Source organism: Amblyomma mixtum, chromosome 2 (assembly GCF_055824585.1).
Source record: "Amblyomma mixtum isolate Tamu chromosome 2, ASM5582458v1, whole genome shotgun sequence".
NCBI lineage: Eukaryota > Metazoa > Arthropoda > Arachnida > Ixodida > Ixodidae > Amblyomma > Amblyomma mixtum.
The window spans coordinates 195,566,464-195,575,804 of NC_143013.1; the positions used below are offsets into that span (position 1 = coordinate 195,566,464).

At 50.1% G+C, this 9,341-nt stretch overlaps 1 long non-coding RNA gene across 2 annotated transcripts; it reads left to right on the forward strand.

The window, feature by feature from the left end:
- Positions 1-1,415: 1,415 nt before the first annotated feature.
- On the forward strand, positions 1,416-8,948 carry LOC149362045 (uncharacterized). Of its 2 annotated transcripts, XR_016288473.1 has the most exons (5): positions 1,416-1,796; positions 2,571-2,627; positions 7,576-7,726; positions 7,845-8,010; positions 8,381-8,948. It is a non-coding gene; the product is annotated as an uncharacterized LOC149362045 (long non-coding RNA). The 2 variants fall into 2 exon arrangements; XR_016288472.1 differs by lacking the exons at positions 1,416-1,796; positions 2,571-2,627 and having other exon boundaries at positions 7,544-7,726.
- Positions 8,949-9,341: the final 393 nt, after the last annotated feature.

Genomic DNA, 9,341 nt, shown 5'->3' on the forward strand with positions numbered 1-9,341 from the left:
TTGCCGCCGAGTGTACATAGGTAAAAAGATTATTTCGTAAACACACACCGAATGGTGACAGTTTTATTCGTAATTGGAAAAACGGGTTGTCCGTAGCGTGAACTTTAGTTTAGGTCGCTAATATTTTCGACACTCATCCTGTAGATTGCTCCAAAGAACGTGCTGAGATTACAACCTCCGATAACGCATTGGTTAATAAAACCTGCTCTAAGGAACACCTTCAGTGCCAGTGATAAATCCAAGGAGGAAATAACGTCAGAAATAACTTCACCAGCGAATGAAAGAGACACCAGGAGAAGAAAACAGGACAACGCTGGACTAACAACTGAAGTTTAATCGAGAAACGGCCAACCTAGGTCACCAGAAGACGCATGCGTATCAGACCCACCGAACAAAACAAACAAATACATAATTGGCAGATCACCGAGGAATGCATACACAATCCAACACTGGCAACCAACAAAATACAGATAATAGGCCTATAAATCTTGCACGCGCATACTTCTGCGTCAGTGACAAAATAAAACCTCGCTTAATGACGAAATTTAGAACCAGGTAATAAACGATACTATTGGCATTTTTTTCAGAGAGAAGGATCGTAATCCACCACACAATTGTTTGTTGCAGTTGTTTAAAAAGATCGGTGTTGCGCCTTTCTTCCATTTCCAAATTTCTGCGAAGTATATTTCATACTCTCTTAAATAGATTGTAGAAAAGTGGACTAAAGGGTGCAGTTTTCTTGGAACGGGTTAGCGGGAGAATTCCTTGCTCTGCGTCACTTTAAATGTGCGAATTTTCTTCCACGAAATCTCTATCATGCAGGCCCTTGTCATTCTCGATTGTGTTTTCTTATCACTGCCCACGAAACACAAAACGTCTTACGGATGTCTCGGAACAGCTTGAAATGACTACAAACGTCTTGCGCTGTGTTCAAACGTCTCATAGATGTCAACAAGAAGAAGTTTCCTCTGCGACGTCTCTTAAACATCTGCAGTCAGACGTTTGCTGTGAAACTTCTGTGAAACATCTGTAGTCAGATGTTTTCTAGACTTGTTTCTAACATGTGGAACTTGAGACCACGTCAAGGAGATGCGCCAGCAATCAGCAGAGAGTTGCCACCGTGGATTAAACATGCTGTAAATCACGGCACATAAATTAGATGGCTCTCCTGCTTGACGTTTCGAAGAGCAGGCGCGCCGGTGCAAAGACCGCTCTTTGTATTCGAACACTGAAAGCGCGTTTTCTCCTACGGAGCCCGAATCACGTTCCACATCGAGTGCAGCTAACCCGCCACTCGTAAGGCTGGATTTAGGTAACATATAATGGCCCTGAAAGCCGACGGTAGTTACGCTAGCGAAAAAATTTGCTTCACGATGCGACAGCACGCGGATTGACAGGCGCAGCGTACGCTGCCTTCGCCGCCGCCTTCGCCGAGCTCGCTCGCGCGCTTATCGCCCGCGCGCTATCGTGTCGGCAGATCTTGGAGGCAAAAATCTTTCTTGAGTCACGCCGCAGCTTGCTGCTTGGTGTCGCTCGCACGGTGGCGATGCAGGCTAGTTTGCCAAAGTGGTTTTAACCGTTTGAAGCAGTACTTCATTTCGCCATTTAGCGTTGCAGAGGCTAGCGATACGCGCGCAAAGTGGATGCTGCGTACATACGTTGTAGTACGTTTCGCTGCGCACTTTTTTCCGCGCTGGTTGGCACTTCACACCGCTGCAGTTCGCAGTTTCCCCTTTTTCTGCGGTATCGTTTACTACCAGTGTTGCACTGAGATGTGAGCCTCGTTTTCCACAAAAGTAAGTAACCTTCCATTTCTTTTCTGTGGTGAAAGTGTCGGCCTTGCTTTCGCTAAGCCTCTAACGCGCCTGATTGAACGGTCGGCTAGTGTGTCACTCCTTTGGTTTACAAATTACAAAACAGTATCAGCCAGTGCTTTACATACCAAAGTGCTATTTGAGCTTTTGTTAAAGTGGATACAGCTAGGCTGCTCTCGCATGCCAGTTGCTTTCTTTACCAAGGCGGTGACAAGGTGAACGTGACAAAGCTTCAAACCAACCAGCTTTGTTTAAGCGTACATTGATAAGGCGCGAATTTTTTCCTAGACATTGATTAAAGTCTGTGCTCTATTCAATTCTGGCAGAGTTTTATTCTTGCCAAGGACTCTCATCTGGCCACCTGTGTGCTCTAATTCTTGCTCTGATTGCCGTCAGTGAAACTCGCGTTAAAAAGGCTTTGGTTATCTTCACTAAGGTATTTGTTTGGGCTAGTCGGTACATTGTTAAAACTGAAGGCACAGCGCACGAAGGACCTGTCCTGTCCTTTGTGCGCTGTGCCTTCAGTTTTTGGTTATCTTAACTGCGTCAAGCTTTTATTACATTAGGACTGAGAGCCCCTGCACAAAGGTAGTTTACTCAGTGGTGCTGCTCTGTATGTGTGCAGGCTGTTTGACAGTGCAGTGAAGTACTACGACTCTTTGCAGGCATGGCAGCTTTTATTTTCTGTAAAACTATTGCGCCGTGCACAGCTGGCGTTGTCCCTGCTTCACTGTGTGCATTTCGTTTTGGGTGCAGGCTGTTCAACAGTGTTTTTCAGAGGACCTCCTTGCCTGCTCAAATTCTCAAGTCTTGGTAAGCACGCTTTGCAGCTGACACCTTTTCTTTCACTTCATGATTTCTTGTATAGGTCTGGGCTGTTTGCTAATTGTCGTGTCCGGTCGCTGTGTTGAATGCAGCGAAAGACGCACACGGTACTTTAAGACTTCGTTTATTTAAAGCCGATGAGGGTGCGACCAGCGTCGACCGAGGCAGGAGCCGAACTGGCCGCCCGAAGAAAGGAGGGAGCGGAGAAGCGTCCACGGGAGGGAGTGGCTTCCCAAAACAGGAGGAGGATGCGGGGGCGCACCATGGGGGGGCATCTGGCGACAGCGTGCGACGAGGGGCAAGTGGTCGTTAGGAGGAGGATGCGAGTGGTCGTTAGGAGGAGGATGCGAGTGGTCGTTAGGAGGAGGATGCGAGTGGTCGTTAGGAGGAGGATGCGAGTGGTCGTTAGGAGGAGGATGCGGGGGCGCACACACACAAAAGCAATAAGGGGACACAACACTTCCTTCCCCCTTAGAAAGTTGCCTGGTATCGTGCAGGGGGTCTGCGCTCACGCGTGGAGGCGCGCTGGCTTTGTGCGCTCGGGGGAGAAACACTTGTAGGCTGGCTGTTGTTCGCTGTGTCTCCTAGGTCTGTCCTGGGCGAAGTCTCTTCTTCCGGGAAGAGGTGCCAGGCTATGTGGGAAGATGGTGCACGTGTTCTCTCCGCTGGCGGACAGCTCTCAGACGGCGTCGTAAATCTACGCAGCTGGTTGAGATGTCGGCGTGCTACTGTGCCATGTATGTTGACGAGCCAAGAGCGCAGGCCTATGCGTCTGACAATTGTAGCTTCCTCCCAGCGTGGCTTTTTCAGAAACTGTCGGGCGAGGACGCGCTGCCCCTCATTAAGCGTGCCGCAGCGCGGAATTGCTTTTTCTTCCCGGAACGTCTCTGCCTTTGGCTCGGGGAGGATGGCTGTGAGCTGGGTTCGCATTTCACGCTCGAACATCATTTTCGAGGGGGTCTCGCCTGTTGTGCTCTGAACCGTCGTGTGCTGCTTGAAGAGAAAGCGCGCAAGGCGGCGCTGCAGCGAGCCTGTCTGATCTCTTTCAAGGGCGCGTTTTAGCTCGGCTACGTAGCGCTCGGCTTGTCCGTTTGTCGCTGGGTGGTAGGGGGCCGATGTAACTGATGAGATCCCGTTGTCGCGATAAAACTTGAGGATCTCCGCAGACACAAACGGTGTTCCGTTGTCCGACACTACCTTGCGCGGCAGGCCGAACGTTGCAAATAGTGATCGGAGGTTGTCAATGACTGCTGCCGAAGTCGTCTGTCCCATTTGCCTTATCTCAAGCCACTTTGTGTAGGCATCTACGACCACAAGGAAAGTGCAGCCCTCAATTGGTCCTGCAAAATCAATGTGCAGTGTGTGCCATGGTGTGTCTGGCTTTTCCCATTCTGGGACAGGAGCTTTCGGCGGGGCGCTCCGGCTGCTCTGGCAAGGCTTGCATTCTCGCACCACTGTTTCGATGTCGTTGTCAATTCCAGGCCACCACATGTAGCTTCTGGCACACTTTTTCATTGCAACGATGCCCCGATGTCCGGCGTGGATGAGAGACATAGCTTGTGCGCGTAGTTCTCTCGGCATCACAACTCGGGACCCAAATATGATGCAGCCGCGATGGGTGCTCAACTCTGTAGCTCGCCTGCGGTAAGCGTCGAAGTTGTCCCCTTTGAGTTTATGCACGCTGCCTTGTTGAACAGCTGTGTAAACTAGCCGGAGAGCTGCGCACTTCTGCGTAGATGCTGCAACTGTGCCTGCTGTAAGCGGAGGTTCTGGCAGTGCTTCGAACATCAGAACGTCTCCTGGTGGAAATGGTTCGTCAACAGTTGCGTCTAGTGGCAGACGGCTTAGCGCATCGGCGTTTTGATGTTTACTCCCATTGCGGTAGACCAGAGCGTAGTCGTACGCTGAGAGTTTGATGCACCAACGTGTCATTCGCGGAGACAAAGTTGGTGGCATAGGCCTTTGTGGTCCCAGAATGCCCAATAGCGGTCGGTGATCGGTTATAAAGGTCACCTTCCGGCCGGCAATGTACTGGTGAAAATGTGTCGCCGCGTAGACGATGGCTAGCCCTTCTTTGTCAAGTTGCGCGTAGTTGCGTTCTGCTTGCGACAACGTACGTGAGGCGAAGGCGATGGGAGCTTCCCTTCCTTGCTCGTCAGTTTGCGATAGAACCGCGCCGACTCCGTACGGTGATGCGTCGCAAGCCAAAAGCAGAGGCTCCCTTTCGTCGTAGTGGCGGAGGACTGTACATCTTCGAATGAGGTCTTTCAGGGCATCGAATGACTGCTGATGGCGTGGCGACCATGTCCATGTCACATCTTTCCGAAGGAGTTGGTATAAGTCGTTGGCCACGGTAGCTCTTTGTTCCAAGAACCGGTCGTAGAACGTCAAGAGTCCGAGAAAAGCCTGTAGCTCCTGCTTGTTTGTTGGAGCTCGTGCTTCTGTGATCGCTCGCACTTTGTCCTCGGTAGGGTGAATGCCTTCCGCATCAATTCGGTGTCCCAGAAATTGCACCTCTGGCACCGCAAAACAGCACTTCGATTTGCTTATGCACAAATTAGCGTTTGCTAGCCTTTCGAGAACGAGCTCTAGGCGCACTGCATGCTCTTCAGTGGAAGTGCCACTGATGATGACATCGTCAAGGTAGACACAAACTCCTGGGATGCCCTGAAGCACTGTCTCCATGAATTTTTGAAATATGGCCGGGGCTGCAGCTACGCCAAAAGGCAGTCGCTTGACTTTGTACAAGCCTTTCAGTGTGTTAATTGCCAATAATTCAGCAGTTGACTCGCTCACCTTCAGCTGCTGATACGCTTGGGTGAGGTCCAATGTGCTGAAGACTCTTGCGCCACGTAGTACACTGAATACTTCTTCAGGTGTCGGTAGCGGGTAAGAGGACGCTTTAGTCGCAAGATTGACGGTGCTCCGGTAGTCTCCGCAGAGGCGTATGGTTCCGTTCTTCTTGCGAACTACGACAAGTGGTGTGGCCCATTCTGAATGCTGCGTCGGCTCGATGACACCTTGCTGCTCCAGTTTGTCCAACTCTTTTTCAACTGAATCTCGGAGAGCAAACGGCACCGGCCTGGCCTTCAGAAATTTGGGTTGCGCGTTGTCCAACAACTCCAGTGTGACCGGGGGCCCTTCGTTTCCTGGAATCTCTTCCGAGAATACTCTTTCGTATTTCTCTTGCAGTTGCTCAACCATGTTCTGGCTCGGCGTCTGGTGTATGCCGCATATCATCACGCCTAGTGGAGAAAACCAGTTTCTCCCTAGAAGGCTTGATCCTGTGCCCTTCACAACAAGCAGAGGTAGCGTATGGGTCTGGCCGTTGTAGTTAACCTGCACGTTGGCAGAGCCCAATAGTGGCAGATTCTGTCCTGACCACGTTCGCAGGTGCGTGTCGTCTTGTTGCAGGGCGGGTGCGTCAGATGGCCATGAAGTTCGGAACGTGTCCTCACTGATCAGAGTACAGGCTGCGCCGGAGTCCACCTCGAACTTAATCAGCTGGTGATGTACGCTTACTTCTGTAAAAATCTTCGGTCGCGTGCCGAGATTCATGGTGTTCAGGTCGTACAACACAGATGGTGTTGCTGATGTTGTTCCATGGAGATCAGATACCGGCGTATTCTCTGAGGCGTTGACGCTGTGATTAGGCTGGGAAGGTGACTTTATCTTGGCAAGTCTCCGTTTCGTAATGCATGCTCTTTCGATATGCCCTCGCTTGTGGCAAAAATTACACGTGGCTGACTGGAATCGACATCCCTGGGGGTTGTGTTGGTCGTCACACCGCCAGCAGCGTTGTGCCTTTTTGACCGATTTTACAACAACAGAAGGCTTGCGCACCTGGTTGCTTGTCTGGTGTACCGGCTCGGTGTTCCGGCGAATCCCTCTCTGCTGGTGACCGGCGCTCTCCGCTCGAACGGCGATGTCGTAAGCTTTGCTGAATGTGAGGTCCTTCTCAGCGAACAGGCGCTGCTGCAGTGACTCGTCACTCAGTCCGCACACAAATCTGTCGCGTAACATCACGTCCAAGGGAAGCATGGTGGTGTTAGCAGAAGAAGCTGCGTCTCCCTCCTGCCCGGTAGCTGTTGTCGACAGCGTTCCAAAATTGCAGTCGGCAGCGAGCTTCTTGAGCGCGGCTACGTAGGCGCTCACAGTTTCTCCTCCCAGTTGATCTCGTCGTTGGAAGCGAGCCCGGCTGTAGACCTCGGATGGCCTTGGGTCATAGTGCTTTTGCAGCGCTTTTACGATGTCGTCGTAAGACACTGCCGCTGGTGTGCTTGGCTGAATAAGGGCGCAGACAGTATCGTAGGTCTGCTCCCCGCACAGCGTCAGCAGGTTGGCCCTCTTCATGGCTGGGTCTGTGATGTTGTTAGCTTCAAAGTAGAACTGAAGGCGTCCAACCCACGATGACCACGATGAGCCGTTGAACTCTGGTATCTGATTGGGAAACCCTCGCGTAGCCATGGCTTGTCAATAGCGTTGCGTAGCGCGGGTCGAATCCACTTTCTCGTCGCCACTGTCGTGTCCGGTCGCTGTGTTGAATGCAGCGAAAGACGCACACGGTACTTTAAGACTTCGTTTATTTAAAGCCGATGAGGGTGCGACCAGCGTCGACCGAGGCAGGAGCCGAACTGGCCGCCCGAAGAAAGGAGGGAGCGGAGAAGCGTCCACGGGAGGGAGTGGCTTCCCAAAACAGGAGGAGGATGCGGGGGCGCACCATGGGGGGGCATCTGGCGACAGCGTGCGACGAGGGGCAAGTGGTCGTTAGGAGGAGGATGCGAGTGGTCGTTAGGAGGAGGATGCGAGTGGTCGTTAGGAGGAGGATGCGAGTGGTCGTTAGGAGGAGGATGCGGGGGCGCACACACACAAAAGCAATAAGGGGACACAACACTAATGTTCATTCCACAAGCCCCATTATTTGTTTGTCCTTTAGAACCCCAACTGTTGGCCGGAGGAGCAAGGACCTGGTCTAGTTTCACGCAAATTAATCGCAGCACCTTGTACTTGGTTGTTCAGAAAACTTGGCCTGGAGATTGTTTCAGTTCTGAGGTGGGAATCTGGACAAATGCTTCTTGTGCAGTGGTGTAAGTAATCTCTTAACCGCTGTTTGAGCTTCATCGTACAGATTAGAAAGGGCTTAATTGTTTGGCAATGCAGTGTTAGGAACCTTATACATACACACTTTTATTTCTTATCTTTCAGATGTGCCCCTGTGTGGCTGTCAAGGAGAGGTCCAAGATTTAGCCCATCTCTGGTGTGTACTGAAGTGATGCAGGTATTACCAGGACAGCAGCATCTGTGCTATGTTTTCGTGTGACGGTGCAAGATGTCAACCATCAACCACTTTTGATTCAGCCACATCTTGCAGGTAAGAGAAAGCCTGTTTGCAAGATGCAGCTTAGGAGGTTCTGTGAGTACAGTGTGCATCACAATAAGGCAGCGCACTTGCTATTGACTGCTTGGCTTTCAGTGTCCATGCACGCTGTTTGAATTTTGCTTCTGTTAAAGGCCTCCACAGTGTTTGACTTCTTGAGTTTATGGTGAGCCGTAGCACTCTGCTGAAATGCCGCTTGCAATGACATCATATGCATATATGTTTTTGGTTAGCTTATTTTATTGCCTGTGCTGTCACTCCTTGCCATTTCCTGGTCTTATTTGCTCCCGACTCCTCATTGGCCATTCTACATGCACCTGACTGACTGTGCTTTTGGTTACTCTAATATTTTTCACTTCTGCAGGCTGCTGAACAGAGCTGGATTTGACTTCCCCTTGTTACCATCTAGTTGCATCCTCCTTGCAAGAAAAGCGATGTTTGGAACACCCAGCGAGCTCTTCATTGCCGTCCACATCGCAGCAACTTGATCATCAACGCATCCGTTGTGAACAAGGCCTGGGGCCGAATGAATTTTTGATTTAACAGTTGGTTGCTGCTCGACACTTTCCCGCCATTCAAGTGCTTACCGTTGTAATGTCAGCCAAACCAGTGAAGCTACCTCCTCCATGGCTTCTAACATTATATTTCCTGGTCCCTTTCTTTTTTGTGTGGGTGTATGCACTGGATTCAATAAAGAGTAACTCAGTGACTGAAAAGTGTGCTAGCACATGCATTTATGGCTCATTACTACAGCCATACATCCCTTGTAATGTGGGCTTATTGTTCGGGTCATTGCAGATCAGCTTTGAGTTCATTTTTGAGTGTATACCAGAAAAATGAACTATAACATTTTTAAAGCTTTAGAGGGTTTAAAGGCAGCACTAAAAATCAGTCTTGAAATGCGTAATATATTACAGGCACCCATTTCGGAAAAAAAAGGAACGTCTAAAAAAATTCTAGTAAAGTTCTACCTCAGAAGTTTTCTAGCCGTATACAAGCGTAGCGTTAGCAGAGCTAATGGAGGGCTAGTAAACGTTTAAGTCTAAAACACTGCTTAGATGAAACTTCTTCTAGATGTCAAGCTTTTTTTAGACTTTTTTTAGACGTCTATTAGCGCTTTTTGTGTTTCGTGGGCGGGTGTAGGTGACAAGGCGTTCTTGCAATAGAAAGAGAACGAAAGGTGATTTTAGGCGTTTGCCACACAAAGAAAAAGGAGTGCCCATGGACAACGACACATGAATTGAATTGAGCACGGTTCAGTTTTTCTGGAAATATACGGGAAGGCGGCAAGACGACACGTTTGTGGACAAGCGTAGCATCAAAAG